Source organism: Pseudophryne corroboree, chromosome 4 (assembly GCF_028390025.1).
Source record: "Pseudophryne corroboree isolate aPseCor3 chromosome 4, aPseCor3.hap2, whole genome shotgun sequence".
Lineage (NCBI taxonomy): Eukaryota > Metazoa > Chordata > Amphibia > Anura > Myobatrachidae > Pseudophryne > Pseudophryne corroboree.
Genome location: NC_086447.1, coordinates 210,042,313 through 210,051,604, shown reverse-complemented (window position 1 = coordinate 210,051,604; position 9,292 = coordinate 210,042,313).

The following is a 9,292-nucleotide window of genomic DNA, read 5'->3' as shown; positions in this document are numbered from 1 at the left end:
GGTGTTTCTGGGAAGAAACTGGCCATGTTCAGGGAGTGTGCTAAAAAACGCAGGCGTGCCAGGTAAAAACGCAGGAGTGGCTGGGGAAACGGGGGGAGTGGTTGGCCGAACGCAGGGCGTGTTTGTGACATCAAACCAGGAACTAAACGGACTGAGGTGATCGCAGTCTAGGAGTATGTCTGGAGCTACTCAGAAACTGCAGGGAATTATTTAGTAGCAGTTCTGCTAATATTTCGTTCACTATTCTGCTAAACTAAGATACACTCCCAGAGGGCGGCGGCCTAGCGTTTGCACTGCTGCTAAAAGCAGCTAGCGAGCGAACAACTCTGAATGAGGGCCATGAATTGTTACTCCAATTTATATACGGATAGTTAAAATCCCCTAATACTAGGATGTCCCCCATTCCCGCAGCTTTTTCAATTTGAAGATCAGAGTTGTTCCTCGTCATGTATGTTAATATCCGGTTACTTGTAGCACGTGCCAATGACTAGTTTCTGTGATCGCAACCCATAGTGATTCCACGTTATCTCCAGTCTCCTTGTAAATGCTATCTATTAAGTTTGGTTTTAGAGATGGTTTAACAAACCATCCTCCCCTTTTGGTAGCCCGCCCCTATCCCTCCTGAAAAGAGAATATCCCTCCAAAATCGCAACCCAGTCGTGAAAGTCGTCCCACCATGTTTCCGTAATACCTATAATATCATACTGAGGTTTTGATACAAGCCATTCCATTTCCCCCATTTTACCTGATAGGCTTCTTGCATTTGCAAGCAAACATTTTAGCTTAGCATCTCCCTTTCCCGTTTGTTTTAATGGTATCTTATCTATATTTACAAGTACCCTTCTAGACTTACCCTTACCGACTGTTATTCTCCTCCCTCCCTTTAAACCCCATCATACTTAATGCAGCTTTCCTCACTACTATCTCTATTTGACCTATTAAGACTTTCTAAACCCCCCCACCCCCCCGATGTTAGTATCTTCCCTTATGCTATAGGCATCATTTTCTATACCCCGTATTGTTGAGCCATATTTGTCGCTAGGTGATAAATTGGGAATACTGTATCTAAGGCAATACCTGTTTCAGTATTTCCGGTGTCAATACCCATGCAAATACCCTTGCCGGCTGATCTTTCGCTCCCCCCTTCTCCACCCCCAAATTGTTCCCCACCACCATCCTTACTGTTCTCACTGTTTGACCCGTAGCTTCTATCTAAACCCTCCCCCCAGGCTCCTCCAACCTTCTAACCGTCCTGCCCCCCATCAACGCAGCCCCCTCCTCATTCAGGTGCAATCCATCACGATAAAAAAGATGGCGCCTGACTGAGAAGTCCGCCCAGTGTTCCAGGAACACAAACCCTTCCTTCTTACACCAGTCTCTAAGCCACACATTTACCTCCCTTATCTTCCTCTGTCTCCCTGGGCTAGCGCATGGCACTGGTAATATTTTGGAGAATATTACCCTAGATGTCCTTGCCTGAAGTTTCTTGCCTAATTCCCTATAGTCTTTCTTAGGGACATCCCAATTAACTTTGTCATTGGTGCCAACATGCACCAAGACCGCCGGGTCTTTACCAGCCCCTCCCAACAATCTATCTACCCGGTCCACGATGTGCCGTACCCGGGCACCCAGAAGACAACAGACTGTATGGCGATCACGGTCCCGGTAGCAGATTGTCCTGTCCTCCTGATAATAGAATCCCCTACCACCTGTCACTGGCGATAAGCGGCGGCTGCCGCGCTTTCCTCTCCGCCGGGGGCTGTGTCTCCGATGCAGTCCCCTCAGCAGGCTCCGGCGACCGGTGTCTCTCCGTGGCATGGGCGCCGCCATTGTGTCTGACCTTCACATGAGCGGGACGGGCCAATGGCAACCCAGACTCCCCCCACCAATCGGCTGCAGGGCGGGCAGTTCAAAAGGAGGCACTGGGCAAAACTCCAGTGCCTGAGTAACGTCGCTATACAGCTACCCCAGGCTCACGCTGCTGCTTCAGGAAGGAGTGTTCTCAAGCCCTCTGTGTTCCTAATCTCCAGCATTGCAAGTGTGCTCCTAGACTCCAACGTTACAAGTGTGTTCCCAGTCTCTAGCATTGCAAGTATGTTCCCAGTCTCTAGCATTGCAAGTGTGTTCCCAGTCTCTAGCATTGCAAGTGTGTTCCCAGTCTCTAGCATTGCAAGTATGTTCCCAGTCTCTAGCATTGCAAGTGTGTTCCCAGTCTCTAGCATTGCAAGTGTGTTCCCAGTCTCCAGCATTGCAAGTGTGCTCCTAGACTCCAGCGTTACAAGTGTCTCTCCAGTCTCCAGTGTTACAAGTGTGTTCCCAGTCTCCAGCATTACAAACGTGTTCCTAGTCTCCAGCATTCACAGTTCTTCAACGTCGCTCTCAAATAATTTCCTTTCTTCATTCAGAGTTCTTCAACATCGCTCTCAAATCATCATTTCCTTTCTTCATTCACAGTTCTTTAACATCTTTCACAAATCATCATTCATTTCTTCATTGAGTTCTTCAGCATTGTTCACAAATCGTCATTTATTTCTTCATTTAGTGACCATCAACATTGTCATTCGTTATCACCCACTTCTTTCCATGTCTTCTGGCAATGATCTCAAGCATCTGTTAATAATAAAGCTGCATGAGGAGAACCTACATACGGCCGTCTTTATTACGACCCAGCTCCGGTTCTTCTTCCCGACCATCGGAAGAAACCCAGAGTCCTCAACTCTCTTTTTCCAGGTGCATGACACCACCACAATCTGACTAGGTACCTCACTAACTTTTTTTTTCCCCATCTGTACCGAGGGGATCGCTCCTCTGGTTGCTAGAGGGAACAGTCACCTCTGGTTCCGTCATTTCCTCACTGCCATCCTCAGAATCTCCGTCCTCTCCACTAGTCTCCAACCCTTTAAACGTTCCCTGGAAACTCACCTCTTCAGATAAGCCTACCAAATTCCAGACCCACCCACATAACCTTCAATGCTTCCCTATCCAGTTACATCCTCTCTGTACAGTCCACATAACCTCACATATTTTGTCATCCAACATTGCTGGTTGATCATATCATACAACCCATTAAGAACTAGTGATGAGCAGGTTCGGATCTTCGGGATCCGAACCCGCCCGAACTTAACCTTTTTTTTCACGGGTCCGAGCGACTCGGATCCTCCCGCCTTGCTCGGTTAACCCGAGCGCGCCCGAACGTCATCATCCCGCTGTTGGATTCTCGCGAGATTCGGATTCTATATAAGGAGCCGAGCGTCGCCGCCATTTTCACACGTGCATTGAGATTGATAGGGAGAGGACGTGGCTGGCGTCCTCTCCGTTATAGTAAAAAAGACTGAGTGACTTAGTTATAATTGTGGGGAGGATTGGGGACGGGGAGCAGCTGTTAGGGAGTACAGTGCAGGGTTTTGATTATAATACCACCAGTGAGTTTAATCCGTTGTTTCTCTGCCTGAAAAAAACGCTCCACCATATCTGTGCTCACTCAGTGTGCTGCACTGCTGCATTTATCTGTGCTGAGTGCACTGCTCACACTGCCTAATTGTGGGGACTGGGGAGCAGTTATAGCAGGAGTACAGTGCACAGTTTTGCTGACAGTGACCACCAGTCCAGTATACGTTTGTCTGCCTGAAAAACACTCCTGTGGTGGCTTTTTTTTTATTCATACTAGTTTAGCAGTCTGCTGACAGTGTCCACCAGGTCCGTTATTATTATACAGTATATTATATATATATATATATATATATGTAGCAGTACGGTAGGCCACGGCTGTACCTACCTCTGTGTCGTCAGTGCACTCGTCGTCCATAAGTAATATAATACTATCGGTGGCGTAACTAGAAATTTTTCTCCCCCAAGCCAAAAAATTCTTCGGCGCCCCCCCCCCCCCCCTTTCATGCTCCATAATGGGGAGCAAGAAAGGGATAAATATGTGCGCGCCAAAGGCGCGCGCAGCAACAAAGGGGCGTGGTTTCATTGGAATGGGCGTGGTTTCGCATAAAGGGGTGTGGCATTGCAGGAAAAGACTACCTTATACCCCAGTTTTGCAACCTGCACGCCCATACGTTGGCCACCACAGGAAAGAAAAATAATCCTGATTCATGCCCCTTACATTATTTGTCATTTTTCCTCCTTATAGTAATGCCCAGTATACATTATGCCACATACTGCAATGACCCTTAGACATTATGCCGCACACAATAATGCACATGACACAATATGCACACACTGTAATGCCCCCGACACATTATGCCACACACTGTAATGCCTGTGACACATTATGCCACACACCGTAATGCCTGTGACACATTATGACAGGAATCGCAATGCCCGTTATACATTATGCTACACACTGCAATGCCCCTGATACATTATAGCACATACAATGTCTGTGACACATTATGACACACACCGCAATGTCCGTGATACATTATGCCACACACTGCAATGCCCGATACATTATAGCACATAAAATGCCTGTGACACATTATGCCACACACTGCAATGACCTCGAGACATTATACCACAATGCCCGTGATATAGTATAACATACACCGTAATGCCTGTGACACATACCGCAATGCCCTGCCCGTTATACCCTATGCCACACACCGCAATGCCCGTTATGTATTATGCCACACTGCAATGACCCTGAGACATTATACCACATACCACAATGCCTGTGATATAGTATACCACACACCGTAATGCCTGACACATTATGACACACACCGCAATGTCTGTGATACATTATGCCACACACTGCAATGACCCTGAGACATTATACCACATATCACAATGCCCGCGATATAGTATACCATACACCGTAATGCCTGTGATACATTATGCCACACACCGTAATGCCCATTACACATTAAGTCCTACAGTAAGGCTTCTAATTACTTTTCAATTACCTGCTCGTTGTCAGGGGTTTCATGCACTGGGTGTCATGCTCGTTGCCAGGGGTTTCATGCTCTTGGTTCCATGCACGGTGCCAGGGGTTTTCATGCTCAGGGTGTCATGCTCGTTGCCAGGGGTTTCATGCACTGGGTGTCATGCTCGTTGCCAGGTGTTTCATGCACTGGGTGTCATGCTCGTTGCCAGGTGTTTCATGCACTGGGTGTCATGCTCATTGCCAGGAGGTAGTCCTTGTTGCTAGGGCAGTGCTCCCAGTGCCACATATGTCCCCAGTGCCAGATATTCCCCCACGGTGCCAGGTACTCACATGCCCCAGTGCCAAATATAGCCCCCCCCCCATGTGCCAGGTACACATATACCCCCCCAGTGCCACATATGCCCCCAGTGCCAGATATTCCCCCCCGTGCCAGATATGCCCCCAGTGCCATATATTCCCCCCCAGTGCCAGATATGCCCCCAGTGCCACATATGCCCCCAGTGCCGGATATTCCCCCCCAGTGCCAGATATTCCCCCACAGTGCCACATATGCCCCTAGTGCCAGATATTCCACCCCAGTGCCATATATGCCCCCAGTGCCATATATGCCCCCAGTGCCATATATGCCCCCAGTGCCAGATATTCCCCCCAGTGCCAGATATCCCCCCCGTGCCAGATATTCCCCCCCAGTGCCATATATGCCCCCAGTGCCAGATATTCCCCTCCGTGCCATATATGCCCCCAGTGCCATATATGCCCCCAGTGCCAGATATTCCCCCCCAGTGCCATATATGCCCCGTGCCAGATATTCCCCCCCAGTGCCATATATGCCCCCAGTGCCAGATATTCTCCCCCAGTGCCATATATGCCCCAGTGCCAGATATCACCCCCCCAGTGCCATATATGCCCCAGTGCCAGATATCACCCCCCCAGTGCCATATATGCCCCCAGTGCCATATATGCCCCCAGTGCCAGATATCCCCCCCCAGTGCCATATATGCCCCCAGTGCCATATATGCCCCCAGTGCCATATATGCCCCCAGTGCCATTTATGCCCCCAGTGCCATATATGCCCCCAGTGCCATATATGCCCCCAGTGCCATATATGCCCCCAGTGCCATATATGCCCCCAGTGCCATATATGCCCCCAGTGCCATATATGCCCCCAGTGCCATATATGCCCCCAGTGCCATATATTCCCCCCAGTGCCAGATACCCCCCCCCAGTGCCAGATACCCCCCCCAGTGCCAGATACCCCCCCCCAGTGCCAGATACCCCCCCCCAGTGCCAGATACCCCCCCCAGTGCCAGATATCCCCCCCCCAGTGCCAGATATCCCCCCCCCCAGTGCCAGATATTCCCCCTGTGCCATATATGCCCCCCGTGCCATATATGCCCCCCGTGCCATATATGCCCCCCGTGCCAGATATGCCCCCCCGTGCCATATATGCCCCCAGTGCCAGATATTCCCCCCCAGTGCCAGATATTCCCCCCCAGTGCCAGATATTCCCCCCCAGTGCCAGATATTCCCCCCCCCAGTGCCAGATATTCCCCCCCCCAGTGCCATATATTCCCCCCCCCAGTGCCATATATTCCCCCCCCCAGTGCCATATATTCCCCCCAGTGCCATATATTCCCCCCAGTGCCATATATTCCCCCCAGTGCCATATATTCCCCCCAGTGCCAGATATCCCCCCCAGTGCCATATATGCCCCCCGTGCCATATATTCCCCCCCAGTGCCAGATATTCCCCCCCAGTGCCATATATGCCCCCCCAGTGCCATATATGCCCCGTGCCAGATATTCCCCCCCAGTGCCATATATGCCCCCAGTGCCATATATGCCCCAGTGCCAGATATCCCCCCCCCAGTGCCATATATGCCCCCAGTGCCAGATATTCCCCCCCAGTGCCAGATATGCCCCCAGTGCCAGATATGCCCCCAGTGCCAGATATTCCCCCCCCAGTGCCATATATGCCCCCAGTGCCAGATATTCCCCCCGTGCCATATATGCCCCCAGTGCCAGATATTCCCCCCCCCAGTGCCATATATTCCCCCCCCAGTGCCATATATGCCCCAGTGCCAGATATCCCCCCCCCAGTGCCAGATATTCCCCCCCAGTGCCAGATATTCCCCCCAGTGCCATATATGCCCCAGTGCCAGATATTTCTTCCACCACCCCCCCCCCCGCCGCTTTTTGGAGGGACACGGAGGGCACAGCTCGCCTTTCCTGTGTCCCTCCTGCATCATCTCCGGCGGCCGCGGGTCTAATAGGGGGAAGTGCCGGTTCGTGAGCCAATTAGAGCTCACGGACGGCACTTCCCCCTATTAGACCCGCGGCCGCCGGAGATGATGCAGGAGGGACACAGGGAGGCGCGCTGTGCCCTCCGTGTCCCTCCAACAAGCGGCGGAGGGAAGGAGACCGCAGACTGACATGCGTACGCTCGTCCGCATGTCAGTCTGCTGTAAATCAGTGGCGCCCCCGCAGCCCCTCGCCCCCAAGCCACCGCGAGGGCAGTAGTTACGCCATTGAATACTATACTATAGTAACTATCCATCTACATTGTATACCTGTGGTGGCTTTTTTTTAACTTCATACTAGTTTAGCAGTCTGCTGACAGTGTCCACCAGGTCCGTTATTATTATTATACAGTATATTATATATATATATATATATATATATATATATATATATATATATATCCGTACGGTAGGCCATGGCTGTACCTACCTCTGTGTCATCAGTGCACTCGTCGTCCATAAGTAATATAATACTATACTATCCATCCATCTACATTGTATACCTGTGGTGGGTTTTTTTTTCTTCATACTAGTTTAGCAGTCTGCTGACAGTGTCCACCAGGTCCGTTATTATTATTATACAGTATATTATATATATATATATATATATATATATATATAGCAGTACGGTAGGCCACGGCTGTACCTACCTCTGTGTCGTCAGTGCACTCGTCGTCCATAAGTAATATAATACTATACTATCCATCCATCTACATTGTATACCTGTGTTGGTTTTTTTTTTTCTTCATACTAGTTTAGCAGTCTGCTGACAGTGTCCACCAGGTCCGTCATTATTATTATACAGTATATTATATATATATATAGCAGTACGGTAGGCCACGGCTGTACCTACCTCTGTGTCGTCAGTGCACTTGTCGTCCATAAGTAATATAATACTATACTATCCATCCATCTACATTGTATACCTGTGGTGGCTTTTAGTTGTGCGCATTAAAATATGGAGAACAAAAATGTGGAGGTTAAAAAAATAGGGAAAGATCAAGATCCACTTCCACCTCGTGCTGAAGCTGCTGCCACTAGTCATGGCCAAGACGATGAAATGCCATCAACGTCGTCTGCCAAGGCCGATACCCAATGTCATAGTACAGAGCATGTAAAATCCAAAACACAAAAGATCAGTAAAATGACCCAAAAATCAAAATTAAAAGCGTCTGAGGAGAAGCGTAAACTTGCCAATATGCCATTTACGACACGGAGTGGCAAGGAACGGCTGAGGCCCTGGCCTATGTTCATGGCTAGTGGTTCAGCTTCACATGAGGATGGAAGCACTCATCCTCTCGCTAGAAAAATGAAAAGACTTAATTCAATATATATAATATATAAGATTCAATTCCTCCGTGGAGACATTCACCAGCAGCAATTGCCTCCAGAAAGCACACGGGGACCTGAGATGGTGGATTCCAGTGGGGACGAATTAATAATCTGTGAGGAGGGGGATGTACACAGTGAAAGGGGTGATGAATCGGACGATGATGATGAGGTGGACATCTTGCCTCTGTAGAGCCAGTTTGTGCAAGGAGAGATTGATTGCTTCTTTTTTGGTGGGGGCCCAAACCAACCAGTCATTTCAGTCACAGTCGTGTGGCAGACCCTGTAGCTGAAATGATGGGTTCGTTAAAGTGTGCATGTCCTGTTTATACAACATAAGGGTGGGTGGGAGGGCCCAAGGACAATTCCATCTTGCACCTCTTTTTTCTTTCATTTTTCTTTGCGTCATGTGCTGTTTGGGGAGTATTTTTTTGAAGGGCCATCCTGCGTGACACTGCAGTGCCACTCCTAGATGGGCCAGGTGTTTGTGTCGGCCACTAGGGTCGCTTAGCTTAGTCACACAGCTACCTCATTGCGCCTCTTTTTTTCTTTGCGTCATGTGCTGTTTGGGGAGTATTTTTTTGAAGGGCCATCCTGCGTGACACTGCAGTGCCACTCCTAGATGGGCCAGGTGTTTGTGTCAGCCACTTGGGTCGCTGAGCTTAGTCACACAGCTACCTCATTGCACCTCTTTTTTTCTTTGCGTCATGTGCTGTTTGGGGAGTATTTTTTTGAAGGGCCATCCTGCCTGACACTGCAGTGCCACTCCTAGA